This window comes from Buteo buteo, chromosome 3, assembly GCF_964188355.1.
Source record: "Buteo buteo chromosome 3, bButBut1.hap1.1, whole genome shotgun sequence".
Classification (NCBI taxonomy): Eukaryota; Metazoa; Chordata; class Aves; order Accipitriformes; family Accipitridae; genus Buteo; species Buteo buteo.
In genome coordinates, this window is record NC_134173.1 from 33,552,020 (window position 1) to 33,569,081 (window position 17,062).

At 43.5% G+C, this 17,062-nt stretch overlaps 1 protein-coding gene across 1 annotated transcript in view; it reads left to right on the top strand.

Annotated features, from left to right (window-relative positions):
• The first annotated feature begins 6,558 nt into the window (after window positions 1–6,558).
• The window catches only part of SNTG1 (syntrophin gamma 1), a 349,189-nt gene continuing 338,685 nt past the window's right edge, over window positions 6,559–17,062 (top strand). Inside the window, exon 1 of the mRNA XM_075023274.1 lies at window positions 6,559–6,922. The gene's annotated coding sequence lies outside the window, so the exon portion shown is untranslated. The remainder of the gene's footprint in view (window positions 6,923–17,062) is intronic.

Here is a 17,062-nt window from a genome sequence, read left to right on the forward strand (position 1 = left end):
ACCACGTTCATGTTCAGCAGATGGCACCGAAGTGTGGTGGGAGAAGCACACAGGGGTGTTGGGAACAATTTCACAGCCGTGAGCTGCTAATCCATGGCTAGCAGAGGAGGGAAAAACCCCCTAAACTTCAAGACCGTCTACATGATGGAAGAGCAATGCTGACTATTCAGTAGCTAAGGATCTGAAGTATTTGACTCATTAAAGCAGAAATGCAGTGAGTCACACAGTTCTGAGCTGGGGTCAGTTTCATCAAGAAACATCAGCAAATGATGCAGCTCCCACAGCCCAGGTGGTTTCCCCTAGGGTTAGGCCACGCATGCTAACTTCACGCATCGTGGAGGAAAACTACTTAGATTTTACAGGATAGTCAAACTAGGCCAGGTTCTTTCTTCTTCATGTTCACTGAGCATCAGCACAGTGTTCAGAGTACATACACCTATCGTTCCTCACACCAAAAGACACCTACATCCCCTTCTCTACAATGAAGCAGCCATTCTTTGCATTTACAGCAAACACTGAATTCATGCACGGAGCACCATATTGCTGTTGTGGAGCTGAGGAGGGAAATCTGAGCTAAAGCAGCTGCCCTTTCTACTGAAAGTTCAGAGGGATGCCATGACGGGTCCAGGTGGGAAGGCTTGCCTCATTCATCCATAGGCACAACCACGTCCCCAGTTTCTTTGTGAGCCACAAAAGCAGTTCCTTTTTATCCCCTCTCCCTGACTGGGAGCTACGAGTGTGAAAAAAACAATTGAGCCTTCTGAAAGCATTTGCTGATTAAATAGCCATTGCTCTCCTCATCCTCCCACAGTCAGACACTTGGGCCAGGCTGAAGATGCAGGGCAGGCCACGTCTTAATACCCATCTGTCAGGGATTATCTGTAACGGGCATAATTTTGTACCTAAGCCTTAATACCTCTTTGCAGAGTGGTTTCAACTTTGGGGCAAAACTGTGTCTTTTATTCCATTCCCAAAAATTGTCTCAAGTGTATACTAATGATCTTTAATGCTAGGGACATAGCAATCATTTTATAAACTATGGCTGTATCCGCATATATTTCAAAATGCTTTGATCAATTAAATTATTTGCAGATTACATGCCATATTTGAATTCCACTGTCTCATCTTTTAACTACCACTTCAAAAATTATGAAGGTAACAGAAATAAATTCTTTCGCATCCTTAGTAATCTTTCATCTTTTTAGTTTCCTTACAGAGACTTATAAATGCCACAGAGTATAAGTTAGTTATTTTCAAATGATACTTGTCTTTCATCAGTTATTTGGCTTCCAAAGGGAAGAAAACAGTTTTGAACTTTTCAATGTGTAAAATTGATTTTAAAATTTTTAAATTAAATTTTTAAATGCACAGAGGGCAATTTTATCTTCTTTTGGTGAAGAAATAGGATAATTGTGATAATGCAAAGATAGTTTTTTTTAATTGAGGATAATACAGAAAAAAGTAATTGATAATTTTCTTAGCTCCTACTATTTATAGCCTATGATTTGTTATGTGCCCTTTCTAATTTGTGATAATTTATTTTAATAAATTAATTACTAAGGCAGATAGCACAGATAATTTCCCTGAAACTAGTTAAAATACTTTGTTATAATTTTATCCGAATTCTCTTATAGGTTAAAAATACCCATTAATGAGATGCAAGCCAATTATAGACTCCATAAATAATAACAGTACGGAACATGATGTGCAGGCTACGTGTAAAATTTGGGATTAAGGAACGAATTTAAGACTATGAACTTCACAGTTTGGCTTCTCTGAGATTCTCTGCTGTTTGGTTTCAATGTATATGGGTTTAAATTCTCCAAGCTTTGAGATGATTTGAAAAGCTCGGAATTTCAAAGTAAAATTCACATAGAATTTATAGAATTGCTAATATCCTGTTTACGTGTGAAAAGAGGGATTTTAATGTATAAGCTTATTCGGTTCCAGTATGAGCAAACCCCTATGTCTCCCTTTGGGTCTACGCGAGCTTTAAGTGGATTGACAAGAGCTCTTGAGAAACAAATCATGGCAGCAAGGAATATTATGGAATATAGCTGCAGCTTTTTTGGCCACCCACAGACTGTAAAAGGCTATTTTGGTCTCCATCATTTCCCCAATCATATTTTCAGATTACAAGTCATGGTGACAAATGACACATTATTTTATATAAGTGTGCCAGATACTGGTAAAACAAGTATTTTTTTAGGCTTAGTTTAGACTAGTTGTGGGAAAAAAAGAGGGAATATGTTCATAGACTTTTCTGGACTTGGTTGTGTGGATTATTACCAGTCTGTGAATGGAAATTAAAAACAATACTAAGTCATCAGGAATTGGGAACGAGCTCTGCATTTGTAACTCAATACAGGCAGTATCAAGGTGCTTATAGATGACCTTGTGACCTACTTATTATAAAGCATGACACCTATCCTTGAGGGAGTTATATTTACTGTTCTGATTGCTATCTTTTCCAAAAGTGGATATTGAAAATAGATTCATTCTATTCTCACAGAGTCAATGAAAAGCCCATCAGTGCTATAGGTTTCACTTCAATTTGTTTGACATTCTGCTTAAAAAGATCTTCCTACAGACTGATAATGTCTTTTTATTGAGCGTTTTTGTGTGAATAAATAAGACCTGATACTTTGTAAGAATTAAAAACACATCTAGAGGTCTATTAAAGGCACTTTGTCATTGAAAGAAAGAGTGCTTATAAATGAACATCAACCACGCCTGGTTTCAGGTACAGATTTTCATATTCAAAATAGGAGTATACCTTGCTTCCACTTGCAGACTGAAGTGGGTTTCATATTGCTGATGGCTTAAAATCAATAAAGAGTAAGGTTCTGTCAAGGAAAGAATAGGTAACAGTGGAGAGCCATGATGTGCTCCCAGAGGTGCAACAACCTGCTACAGGAATGGAAAACCTGCTGTTGCAGTGATGCTGGATAAAAAGGCTCTCCCCTCGGCTCCCCAAAGCATCTGTAACATTTTTCTTATATATTCATCTTAATTGCCACTCCTACAGGTAGTTTCTTTCCCCATGCACTTTTTCATAGCCTTAAGTTCTCTGCTCTTCATTTCCCAGCACTTTCACAGTGAGGTTTATGTGTGACAGACACACGCACCAGCGTTTGGCTGCCAAACATCAGAATCGCTGCCCACAATCAAAGCAAACTATACTTTACTAGAGAAAAAGAGATTGGGTGCTGTAATAATTTTGCTAAGGGAAAAGAAGACAAATGACCTCTTGCAGATAGATAGTCAATACAGTTTTACAAAGGATATCACTTGCTTTCTTGTTGGGTGACATTCTTTCGTTCATCCCCATCTTTTTTAAACAATGCCATTTTATCTTCATGCTTAGCCTCTATTTATTCCACTTTTAACACTATTCCTCCTCTGTCACTTTATCCTTGTTGGTGACTTGTGTGGTGCCAGTCTGCTGCAGCTGCAGAACCTATGACAGAAGCCAACCTACCACCAGCTTATTATGTGAAATTTCTTAATTAGCATTGCCCATACTACACAAAACCAATTGTGGCTCTCCCACTCTGACTTCAGATGTTGATTCATGTTCTTGACTACATCCTAAGCTTACCTGAAATATGTTTTCTGTATATGTAAGAATCCTATGTTGCGTTTGTGCTGCCCAGAGATAAAATACAACACAACATTAACTTTCTAATCATGTGTAAAACTGGCAGTCACACTTACTTCCCACAATCATGTGGCATCAGTTTGATAATGATTAAAAAATATTGCACGCTGTTTTCACCTGGTTTGGTAGAGTTCATCTTCAGCATATTCTTACTGCTAATGAAACTTGTAACTAACACATATGTATCCTAAGAAAAGTAGGAATAGTTTGAAAGATCCTGCAATGAATTAATTATAACAACTTCATCTTGGGAAAATGAAACTTTCTTGCTTACATAAACTATCTTACTCTTCATGATCACATTAAAAAAACAAGAGAGAGATCTCCATGAAAGATGACAGAACTTCCTACGGGTAGCGGGAACACGGTATGTACCAGTTAGTCTATACACAGCTTTGAGAGTGGTATGTGAAGGTGGCTTCAATACTGGGAACAGAGGAGGTTGTCCCTGTTGGAACTTGAGTGTGGGATTGGCTCTAGCTAGGGTAGTTACAAGATCAGAAAAAATCTCTTGTTTCCACTTAGTTTAAAAACTGTGCTCTTAAGGGTCGGGTGTCATCCTCAGAGGGGCATGAGCAAGGGGGGTTACAGTTCTGCTTTACTTCTGTGTTTGAACAGGTTTTGGTCTGTTACATTTCACTTATTTCCGTTCTCAGACATGTATTTTAATCATCCTAGTCCTAATATATGTACAGTTGTAATAATTTATTTTTTCAATCCTGTCAGAAGGACTGTCAGTTCAAACCATTCAATCTTTCAGTAGAACCACAATAGGGTAGATAGCTACGAGCTAACCAAGTTATCAAGAACTCTGTTAACATCAATCAGTATTAAGAAACAGGGAAAAATAAGCAGCTGTATCTCTAGATGAGAACTGAAGTACAAATCTGTTCAATTAGGCATGAAACCTATCACTGCATATTCTCATGCATTTATCAACTCAACACTTAACTGTACTCTTCAGAGCAACTCCACTATCTTTGCATTTAGCTTGCGTGAAGCCGTCTTTTAAAATCCTTTTCCCCCTTAACGGCTCACTGCACATTATTGAAGTTAATATTTATAAGAGGAATTCATAAGGAACAGAAAAATTTCTGTTTGCACCAGGTTGGTGGAAGAAGACCCCTTAACTGTAAGATGCGTAGGAAAATTACTTTTCATTCCAAGAAGCCTAAACGAGTTGAGAGGAAAAGGGCTGGCAGAGGAGCTAGAGAAAGGCAAAGCTCCATCTCCTTCGACTGGCCTTTTAATTTTGACCACCCTCCCCGATACCCTCAGCTTAACTACAGAAAAACCATTTCCCAGAGCTAGAACAGGCCCCGGCCGGTGCGGAGGAGGCCAGGGCTGCTCCCCCCACCCCCAGCCCACCCAGAGCACCCCGACGGGCCGGCTCTGCCGCGGACCGAGCCGGCGCAGAGGCTCCGTGGGCGGCCGCGGGCTTTCCCTGCCCGCGGCCGCAGCTCCCCACAGCGCCGGCGGGCGGCGGCGAGGCCGCTCCGCGCCCGCTGCGGCCCAGCCCGCCGGCCGGTACCGCCGCGGGGGAGCCCGCCGGGCTCGCTGCTCCCCGCAGCCAGCGCGGGGGAGCGGGTTGCTGGGGGGCGGCTCCGTTGGCGGCTTGCCCCGGGCTCCCTCTTTCTCCCTCTTCCTCCTGCGTGAACTCTCCCTCCTCCTCCTCCTTCTTCTTCTCCTTCTCCTCCGCAGCCTTCGCGGAGGCGGGTCGGTGCCTGGCGGCCCCCGTCGCGGCGGGAGGTCCGGCTCCCCCGCGGCGGCCGCCCCTCACCGGCCTGTGCGTGTGGGCTGCGTGTACATACGTATCTATATGGATATGTGTATTATATATATGGGTGTGCGCGTGTATCTCCCTGCTCTGCTACGTTATGCCGTATCATTTCAGCACTCCCCGACGGGGCGGGCGATGCCTGCGGGGCGATGGCCCGCGGGGCGCCGTGTGCCGCCCTTAGAGGCACGGAGGAAGAGGAGGAGGAGGAGAGAGGGGACCGCGCAGGGGCTGTAGGGGGGAGCACCCCCGCACGCTTTGCGCCTTTTGGGCCCCCTTCTTTGCCCGAGGCTGCCCGGGAGAGCGGCGCTCGCTGTGCTCCGGGGCGGGGTAGGGGCTGGGAGAGAGACAGCGGGGGCGGAAGGTCGCGCCCGAGCCGGCAAAGGAATAAAACCGGCACCGAATTTCTTCCAAACGTGGGGGTCGGTGTTAGTTTCTCTCTGGCGAGCGGCCAGCCTAGACCTGCTCGCCCAGCCAGGAGAAACGGCAGCCGGGGAAAGTTGAGCAGCAACGGAGGCTCGCTGAGGCGGGAGGGGGGGGCGGACAACTTTCCCGCCCGGGCACGGGGGAGACCCCAGAGCCGCAGCTCCCCAGGACAGGGGAGGGCTCTGCGGGCTCCCCCGCCGCCTGGGGGGACACCGCCGCCCCCCGGCGGACCGGCAGCTCCAGCGGCGCCGAGGCCGGGAGCGCGCTGCCCCCCGCCCGCCGGGGGTCGCCGGCCGCCGCGGCGGGCCGGGCCGGGCCAGGGGCGGCGGGAGGTCGGCGTTCCCCCGGCGGGCCCGGCCAAGCCTCTCGCCGCCGGCCGGAGGCGCCCCCCCCCCCCCCGCTGCGGCGCGGCGCCCCGCCTAAGCGCCCGCTCGCCCCGCTCCGCCACGGGGGCCGGCCCGGGGGAGGGCTGCGCGTCACCGGATCTCGTGGCGCCGGCGGCGGGGCGGCGTTACGGAGCGCCCCGGGAGCGGCGGGAGGGAGGGGGGGGGGGGGGCCGGGCGGGGGTCCCGGGCGGGGCCGGCATCGCCGCGGCTGGCTGCGGCCGCGGTGGCGGCGGCGCGCCGCCTCGCCTCCCCTTGGCTCGCCTCGCCTCGCCTGGCCGCTCGCCGCCGCGGAGGGGCGGCGCTGCCTCCCCGCGCTCCCCCCGCCCGGCGCCCCCGCTCCGTCTCCGGGAAGGGCGCGGGGAGCCCCTCGCTCCCCCTCGGCGCGGCGGCGGCGGCGGCGGCGGCTTGGGTGCGATGCCGTGTTAGGCGGCGGCCCGCCCCCGAGGTAGCGCCGGCGGGAAGGGGCGCCAGTGGCCGGGGCTGTGGCTGGCACCATGGGCACCGGGCTGGGGGGCGCGGCGGGCGGGCTCCCTGCGCGCTCCGGCTGAGCCCGGAGATGTGCCGGCGCCCTGGGGACATATTTTGGAAATAGCGCGGAGCGGTCCGAGGCGGACGGGAGGCACGGCGCTCCACCGGCTGAGAGGAGGTCGCCCGGCGGTGCTGTATAGGCAAGTAAGTGCTCCTTCTCTGCTGTCTTTTCGCTGCGTTACCTTCGTCTGGAGTGACTTTCTTTTTTTTTTTGGTGCAGCTGTTGGTCGCCCGCTCCTGGTTCGGAGGCAGGGTGGTCGCCGGCGCCCGCGGCACTTTTCAGGCGTTTAGGCGCGGGCGGTTTGCGGCTGGGATTGCGGGGGAGCCCCGCTCCAACTCTGCCGGAGTCCGCCGCCGGCATCCCGCCGGTGCGGCGCTCCGGCGTGGTAGCCGCGAAGGGAACGCCGCGTCCCAGGGCTTCCCGTTTCTGCAACTCTGCGAGATGGTGCCTTCTCCTAGGCGTTAATACCGAATGCCGCCTTCTTTGTGCTGAGCTGTGATTAAATTGTAGGAGTCTCTTAATTGCTTTCCATCGGTGCTTCTTGTAGCAGAGAGGCAGTATGCGTGTTAACCTTTCAGACCCGCTTACGGATTGAGATAGTGAAGCCAGAGTTTTGGTTATTACACCTTTAACTTTCTTGTGCCCTACCTGGTGATTTTCTTTGAGGTGCTCTTGCTGTGAGGATATGGTTTGCCCAGCCGTGTTTGTTTGCTTACTTTTTAGCCTGTGGGCATTTATTGCTATACTTGACATTGCCATGAAACAAAAAGTTGACTGCAATTTTTTTTTAGTATGTGGAGCACAGGTTGCAGGCAGGGGACTAATTCTGCTCTCGGAGGAACTCCAGTTCAAAAGAGGAGGCCCATGGGGCTGTAATCTCTTGCAAAAAGAGAGCTCAGACCAGACCTGTCACCCTGCAAGGAATGAATTCTCCTGTTCACCTTTCAGCACTGATAGTGTATAAGCTAAGCAGCCTGCCTTCCCGTATCTGTGAAACACCTGGCTCTGAAACACAGGGGATAGAGATGTGAATTCTGGGCAGGTTTGGAAGAAGACAGAACTTCAGACAGTGTTTAATTAAGTTTGCTCTTATTGATTTCCTTGGTGTCTTCTCTACGAGCCTGAAAACTACAGTCTTTTACAGTGACCTTGATGTACGTTCTGTTCTACACATGAAAGCAGCACAGAATAAAAGCATTTACACAGATTTATAGCTAAGCTCTGATGTTTCACTGAGAGCTCAGTTCAGTTCCAGTGAACGTGGTAATTTCGGCAGAGGCACTGGGCATGGCATATGTGTAGGAAATAACTTGGGGAAATAACTCACTAATAGTGATGAAAGTATAAGTTGCAGTGTTGGAAGCATATGCTCCCACAGAAATGTCACTGTGTGTGAAACGTTTGTTGAGTTTTGGATATTTCGTTTTATCATCAGTGAGCTCTCTAGCGAAAGGGGTGTGTGGGTGTGCATAGCGATCTCGGAGCTTCTGGGGTTAATGCACTTTGATTTGTCCACAGCAACAGATCTTTTTATGCACTGAAATACACATTTTTACATAGAAACAATATTGACATAATAAGATTAAAAGATGTTGGGATGTCGGTATGGTGAACGTGTAACTAAGTTTATAGCAGAAAGATGAAGTAAGCCTTTCCCGTAATGGTGGATGGAGATCACTGTGGGTAAGCCGGCTGAGGGGAGTGTCATTTGTTTCAGTGCAGTTTACGGAGACCGTTCCTGTGGTTCCTATTTCTGACTCTCTGAAGATACCGTGAAACTCAATTAGAATAACTGTTGCTAACGGTGGGACGCAAACCTGTCCATTACTTAAAACACTCAGCTGCTTCGGTGTCATATCAAAAAAAGTATAGTTTTTAGCAAAGTCTGCCTGTGGTTTTATTGTAGTAATTCCTTCCTCTGTTGCAGAGTGGCAGGCTTTCACTAGGCATGTGCAAGGGAGATCGCAAAACACTGAAGCATGCACTGATCTGGAATTCATTTGGGCTATATATTACATTTGAGGTTTCCACAATTAACATAAGTAACTGCTTATACCTGATTATATAAATAAATGAGATTTAACAATTGTATCAGCTTTGTCACTTCTGATGCATATTACAGAGCCCTTTTCTTCCTTTTCTTTTTAGTCCTTCAAACTAATCTAATGCTATACTTGCTTTTTGCCTGGAGAGGAAGGAAACATAATTTAATGATGTATCATTTGGCTTTTGCAGTATCTTGTCCCATAGCTATGAGATAATCTAATGAAGGTCCCCATCACTGAATTAAAGAACATGGTGCTCTAGACTTTCACTTACAGCCAGGTTTTCACTCTGTTACGTGGCCAGAGAACTGAGTTTTCATAGGCTGTAATAGAAGAAAAGAAACATTTCTTTTTCTGTTAAAAACTTGAAAAGAAAGGGAAGGTAAGACCTGAGGTCTTTAAGGATATAATTAAAATCAACGACTTCTAAGATACAAATCAAAGGCCTTTATCTTCACATATTTTCTTTCTCTTTTACTTGGTACTTGTCAGAAAGCCTTTCTGCATATTTATATTTCAGTTTAAAATGTGTATAGTTCTTAATTTTAAAAATTCAGGAGGAACCATCATACAGTTCACTGTAGGGCTATTCTAGTATCCTCTTTAATGTTCTGTATCCCAGTTTGCTTGTATCTTTTGAATCTGAGCATTCCAAAGTATGGTATATTCAACTTTATAGCATGCATTTTTATTTTAATACTATGCAAATCGTTTTAACAGAGAAGATGTTGACTTGATTCAGAAATTCCAGGGCAAGCTCAGAGATTACGTTTCTTTCCTGATTTTTTTCATGTTTGCTCAGACATGCTGTTTGGCTTGTCAGGCATAACTTTCATGAACTGGCAGAAAGACCTGTAAGTGAAATTAAACATATCAACAGTTAAGCATGGTTTTTCTAGTCAGCCCAATCCAGTTGAGCATGTAATTTCTATTTATTCATCTTAAATCGAATATTAAGACAAACAAACAAGAGCTGTAGTCTGCTCTCAGTTCTTCCCTCTGAACTGCTCAGATAAGTACCATTTCTTTGTGCTCGTAATTTAGCACTGGTCCTTGTGCCTGAGCTACTAGGAAAACTGTGATACTGTCAGTATTTCTTACTGGTAGCCATCGCCAGGTCTGCTTGCATGCATTGTTAAAAGGGTAAGGAGTTGTAGTGAATGATTAGAAATGTCGAATGGATTTAATGTGTAGTCTTTCTTGGCTCTTCTCATGGCTGTGTTTTCAGTTCAGGTTTCCAGGGAGAAGATTGAATGTGGGTGGGTTGAATCCCAGTTTGAGTCTGCTGCATCAATATGTACCTCTGACAGTATGCTCTGACATTGGCTTAGCATGCTTACACAGCCAACCTTCTGTATTTGCCCTGAGTTTTACCTGCCATAACTGGAGAAGTCAGAAAGACTTACTGTCGTCGTGGCCAACCTAAGTTTTCTGCATTCCTGTCACAGATCAGAGGAAGGAGAGAAAGCATACATTAAAAAAAAACCCCAAAACCAAAACAGATCATGCCTCAAAGATACAGCCCTAATTGACACTGGGGAATGCAGTGGAGACGCAGCCAGTGAAATTCACATATATATTTAATTATCCAAGGGAGAAATTGTTATCCATCTTGAGAGATTGATTTAGTAGGTAATGTGTCTACTCCTTATGAAGAAGAGGAGCTACGTGATATGGAAACAAAGCTTTTTTTTTTTCACTGAGCACTTCAGATGTGGCTGTCGCTGTCATTTGGGACTCTGAGCCCTATCTTCAGTAATTAGCTTGAGTTGGCCAGAAGAGGTGGAACGCTCAGTTGTGTGATGTGTCTGGTGGTGCAGGAGCCAAGGGCTGGGTTGTTTCCTGGGGACTTGCTCTCTTCAATTATTAAAGTGATGAGTAGAAGGAAACTAATCAAGAAGAGTGTTTGGGATGAGATTAATTTCATGACTTGTTCTCCAGTTTGCTTTGGATAGTGTTGGACAAAACCCTAAAAGTTCTTCACCGTGATACTCATGTGAGAGTAACAGTAGATTCGAGTTACATACGTATAATTGTTCTAAAAGATGGGCTTGGGTTTTTACATGGGAAGCCAAAACATGGATAAATGATACTGCTGGATGAGGTTTGCTGTGCCACTCAGGTACTCAGAATGACTTTAACGATAAGGCATGGATGGTTTGTGGAAGGCTGTGCTGCTGTACCTTCTGCTGTGAAAAGCAGGAGGTCCCCCTGTGCCAGGAGCTGAGCACAGCTCGGCACAGTCTTGCCCTGAGGGTGGAAGCGGATGTTCCCGGAGTGGAACAAGTCCTGGAGCAGAGCAGAAGTCCCACACTGGTGTTCGCAGCGTGCTTTTCAACAGCCACCGAAATTCCCGAGTGTGATGTGGTTGAGGTAAAGGCACTGATGTTTTGCTGCTTTGATACTGGCACAGATAGTGAGTCTGTGAAAAAACTCATGGCTTCAGAGATGCCGTGAGTGCAATTGATTGTTGGCTCGGTTGATTATTCTGCAGATAGTTATCATCTAGATCTCATCTCAAGAGTGTCGGGTTTTTAATTTTTTTCCTATCAAGTATTTGTTAGTTGCTGTTAGATTTGGGTGTTCCTTCCCTGGTCGGGTGAGATTTTGGTTCAAAGGTGTGCTTTTAAAGCTGATGACATCAAGCACTTCTGAAGTGTTTGTTGCTTGGAGCTTCTGAGATTAACGTTATCAGAGGAGGAACAGTTTATTAATTGGATTATTCTAAAGTTTGGGTTTATTATATTTTTTTGTTCATTCTCAATGTATTTTTTCAAATAGTGGACAGTATACTGCATTTTTTGTTGAAGATATTAGAAATGACTCTTTAAGTAAATTTTATATTGCTTTTGGTCAGCTTATTTAAATAGACCTACATTTAACTGGGAGCAAAGGCTGTTTGAATAAAACAAAACATGCCTTTTTCCCTTCCACCTGTTGTATTAAATTTATTTAAAAGAATACGGCTATCCATAAAGAAGTAAGAATGGGAATGCTGTTGATGACATTCATTTTTTCTTCCCCTTTATGTCAAAAACTAAAGGGAGTTTGAAATCATCCTGTACAGATGACAGAATCTGATGAGTGATAGAAATCCTACACTCTGATTCTTTCTTGCTGTAAAGACTATTTTGCTATTTTTATTGAATTTAGTGTAAAAATGTCACTGATTTCAACAGATAAAATACTAAGATCTTGGAAATCTTTTCAAAATTTGATATTCATACATAATACAGTTGTTAATATTTGCCTTACTATAAAGCATGATTCTTAATTACAGAATTGTTTCTGAAATTCTTTTTATGAAATGCTTTGCTATTTCTAAATATAACTTCATTCAAAATTATATGAGATAGCTTTTTTCTAGTCGCTCTACATGGCAAAATGTTTTGATTGACTATTTTAACAGTTGTGAATAATGAACTGTATGTTTCAGCTTCTGCAACACAAATGGACATTGATTTTCTTTGGCTTGCTTTTGACCCCTAAAGAAGTAAAGCCATTAGAATTATTCTTGCAAGAGAACTGTCTGCTCTCTCTCCTATCATTTTATGTATTATAAACAGCCTTTGAGAAGTAATCTATGCTAATCAGAATTTTTTCAAGTGAAAAAGGAGGGGAAAATCATCAGCTCTACAGTTGTCTTCCAGCTCTAGGTTTCATCACACACAGCTGTCTGCCTGTATCCATTACTGTTTGGTATCACAGCTGTATGTTCCTGAATGCGGCAGAATTTACAAATAGTTCTTCACACAACTGTTTTAATCAGTTATTAAATAGCAAACATTTATGTGGCAATGTAAGGGTTTGGTCCATGCAGAGCAGTTGTCGTCATGTAACAAAACACACACTGATGTATGCGTAGAGCTCTTCACTGAAGATAGATTTTAAGTAAAAATCTGCGTCAGACCTGTGTCTCTATGGATTTTAACATTTGGAGTGCCTTAGTTCTCATTCTGTGAGTTATGCATTTTGCTTTTTTATGAAACAACTTTATGAACACAGAATGTAATATATAATAAATAGCAGTCTCTTCAAAATCAGTGTTAGGCTTTAATAACACAGAGGAAAAAAAAGCAAACTGGGGCTACAGTTCCGAGGAGCCGGAGTGGTTAACACGTTATGAATGGGGCATGACTGGCCACTGCCAGGGGTACAGTTAGTGGCAGGGCTCCCTGTCCGCAAACTAAGCAACTCTATTAATGTAAGTGCAAAAATAGCTACTCTATTGCTTTTTCAGCTGAAGCAACTTCTCAGTCAAATACAGTGACATTTGTGAAGGAATTTTACTGGAGGAAGCCTACTGTAACTGCGCTAGATGCTTCCAAGCGAAGTATACAGAAATCATGACGGCATCTGATGATTATTACCACTTGTTTTTCTTTAACTCACTTTGATTAGGAAGGACCTTCCTAGATAATTGAATGCACAAGTAGAGAATTTCTTTCTATACTGTGTCATTAGTCTTTCAGCTAGTTAATTCTTAAGCATTTGTAGTAATGATTCATCCTATACTTTTTTTCACAAGTTACTGTCTCAGGCAGTTGTGAGGTTGTCTGGGCTATTTTCTTGGGATGTCTTCATTAAAATTGTCTAAATTTCAGTTTATTAATCTGTTCTATACAGCAGCTTTCCTTTTAACTACATTAAATAGCCTCCTAGTAATCATCTGAGCTGATCTTACTGATCAGTGATTATACATTCTTTTTGTTGTGTTATTATCTATGTTCTCAATGCCATTTATATACCTATGTATGTTTGCAAAGTTTTCTTGTTAGTTTAAAAAAAACCCACCTTCCTATTTTTCGGAGATGGACTATATGATTACTCATTGCATGCTTTGATTAATAGAGAAATCGAGTTGTTAACAGTGATTTGATACTGCCACTTATCACTATGCTCCTACACAGCATGCCCTTTCATGTACCTCTTATTGCCTCTTTTTTAACCTCTTCATAATGATATTACAATACTTTTTCCTGAAATGAAAATCTCAAGGTTAATCTCAAGCATTATTTATTTTCCTCATGTTGTACATTTTGCATCCAATTGATTCTGTAGGTTTTTGTGCTCTGCTTCTGTGTGTCTATGTACAACTCTTCATTAAGATTAATATATTACCCTTTATATACTGTGTGTTTACAGAACTGAGTCCATTACTTTTCCTCTTTGAAATCAGACTTGATTTTTCCTTTTACGGTTAACTCTTTGCTATTGTATATTAGCTGCAGTTGTCTAACAACAGCAAAGACATGTTTTTTTGTGGAAAAGCATTTTGGGAAGTGGGAAGAGAAAATATTTGGGGACCAGTTCCCTTTTGGCAAATTACAAGAACATCATCCAGCATGTACTGAAATGACTTGGACTTTTTCTGTTAGCTTCATACATTGTATATGGACCCATTTTTTCCAGTGTTGAACAAGATTACTTAGGTCATTACTTTTAAGTATATTTTCAGGTTTCAACACTGAACTAGCTAATTCTTGCCTAAAAAATGATGATTTGGCTTGATACAACTTTACTGTTTTCTGCAAGGAAATAAGGGATTGAGGATATCATCAGAATATATAGAAAAATTAGATTTAGGGTAGAGACTATTACACTGTAGACCTTACTGTGTCACGTTTGGGGAGGAGCAGAAAACCTGCTTGGTCCAATCAGTTGCCCCATTGTGTTGTTGCTGTATTCAATGTTGTTTTTAAAAAAGCTGATAATGTGCCCAAGATCATAATCTTAAAATAATTGCTGTACAACTACTGCTTTTTATCAAAAAATAAGATGGGAAATTCTGCAAAGCAGGAGAGATACTAACATGTGGATTGGTTGATATATCTGGTTAAGGAAGAAGTCTGTTATTCTGAGAGAGCGATATCCTTCAGACTCCTGTTAGGCAGGTGAAGCAAGTTTGGGGATCATAGTAAAACTCAGGAGATGTTTTAAATATCAATCCTTGATCCTTGAATAAATGCTTTGTTAAAATGGAGTGAAAAGAGGAGTCATATCCAGTGTGGCTGAATGGCCAGTACACGGGGAGGACATCCAGTTCTGAGAGGGTCATCTGGCAACGGACCTGAGTCTCTGCTCCCTCAGCCTCCAGGCTTTGCAGCTGAGATGTTTGGAAGAAAGTATGGGATGTCAGTATTGGAGCAGTGGAGAAAGACTCTTGTGGCATTTTTTGTTAGCTTTTTATTTCAGCTGTGTGAAACCAGTTAGGTTCAGGATGGCCTGGTTTTGTGTAGGCAACAAATCCAATCAGAGTGACCTGGACAAGCTCCTGTGATGCTTTTGCACCTAGGAGAATGGATTTAATAAATTTGCAGACTGGTACAGCTTCCTGCTAAGCTTCTGACACCCAATGGGGTTTAGGGTTGCATGATGCTGTGTTTTAGGGGAAGAGTTTTTCTCCAGTCGATACAGACTTTTGCAAGAGGCAGTCTTCCGAATATGGCACCTGCCTCACTACATTACATTATTTTCTAACAAACTTTTATTACGAGAGTGTTTGCTACAGTAGATTCAAGCAGGAATGCCTTTTGGTGGTTTTATTCTGTGTTCAGTTTCGGGAGATGTTTATATTCTTATACATTATGAAGAAACGTGATGCCTACCTATCCTGAAAAAGTGTATCAGAGAAGAATCAAATGTGGTTTCTACTGGGCAGCAGTAGGGAAAGACTAAGACCTGATCTGAAGTGCCTATTTGAGAAATATCCCCTCTAGTACCGAAGGGGACAAGCTACAGTAACTTGTTGTCACAGGAAGTCACAGTCAGGAACCTGCATATGCAGGTGAACATATGTGCTTTCTTAGGAGAAGATGTGGGGCAGCTGCTGACCTTAGATATTATAACTCTTTATGCAGGGAGAGATGCTACCTTTAATGGGAATTCCTCACCCTAACTATGCATACTGTGATAGAGCCAGGAGATATTCTCTGAATCTCAACACTGAAACGTTAAAGAAACCTATAAGCATCTTTTCCCCACTTCTCTCTTAAATGAATTAATTTGAATAAAGCTTTTCTTATGTCCATGAAATGTTTACCAAGTAGAGCAGAAGCTTTTAATGGCATATGATGTGTTGTGAAGGGCAGTAGTAATGACCATTCAGCAGATAGATCTACAAGCTCTTTAAGTGTTATAAGATGCAGATAAGATGTCACATCCAGCTGTTCATTAGAAAGAATGAAAGTAGGTGTTTAAGGATACTGATAGGGAACTCTGCTGTTTTTCACTCTGGATTTTTTTTGCCACTTTCTACTCTCAGGAGCATCAAATGACATAACACTTTCCCTGCTAGCTACTGCATGGTAGTATTGACCACCATGTGTATACAGCAGTATGCCTTCTATATGGTTCTTTGATGGCTGCAGGACTGTAAGCCTGAGATCACCAGTAGCTGGGGTCATAAACATATGAATAGACTGTATGAAAGAAGGCAGAAGAATACAGTGGGTTTACTTTTGCATTCTTTATGCTGTGATAGAGGATATGCATGACCCTTGAAAAAAGGAAAAGGTGAATAGCTACATTTCTAGACAAAGCAGAGAGAGAACTGCAAGAAGGACAGAAGCAAAATGTTTGACGAGAGCTGCTGTCTGTGTTCTTGAGCGGAAAGTGGTGCTTCCCAAGACTGCAATTGATCAGTAATATTTAGAATTACATCCTTGAAATATGGACTTGCTACTCATGCAGAAGAGTTCTGCCAGAAGCATGTTCCCTGTCTATATGAAAAATGTCTGGTAAAGACAGTATCTGTGTCATTGTTCTCCAAAAGTCCCATAAGTTCCCCATAATTAAAGCCAGGACCTCATGCACAGGGATTCAGTTGCATCCTTAGGTGGACCACTCACTTCTGCGGGTCCATTTGGGGATGTAGTTGAGATGCTCTGGTTCTTTAGGCTATCTGAGATTGGCCTCTTAGTGCACAAGAAGCAAAATGGAAATTGGTGAGGTCCTCAGGTTGTCTCATGTTAGTAGAGATGCAAAAGTGGCATCATCAGGATTTCTCTTCCTTTTTGCCCTGCCATGCATGTATATACATATATCTCTGACTCAAGATAAATGCTGCAATAAATTGGGCTTCATACACATGCCTGTTCTTATAATAGACTCTACAGTGCTCAGAAGTCTGTGGAGACTAAGCAGAGTTATGGATCTCATTTTGCAATTCTAATTTCCTTAGGAAAATTATCTGGGCACCTTCCTTTCCAGCAAGTAGAGCTGGAACAAATAGCTGGG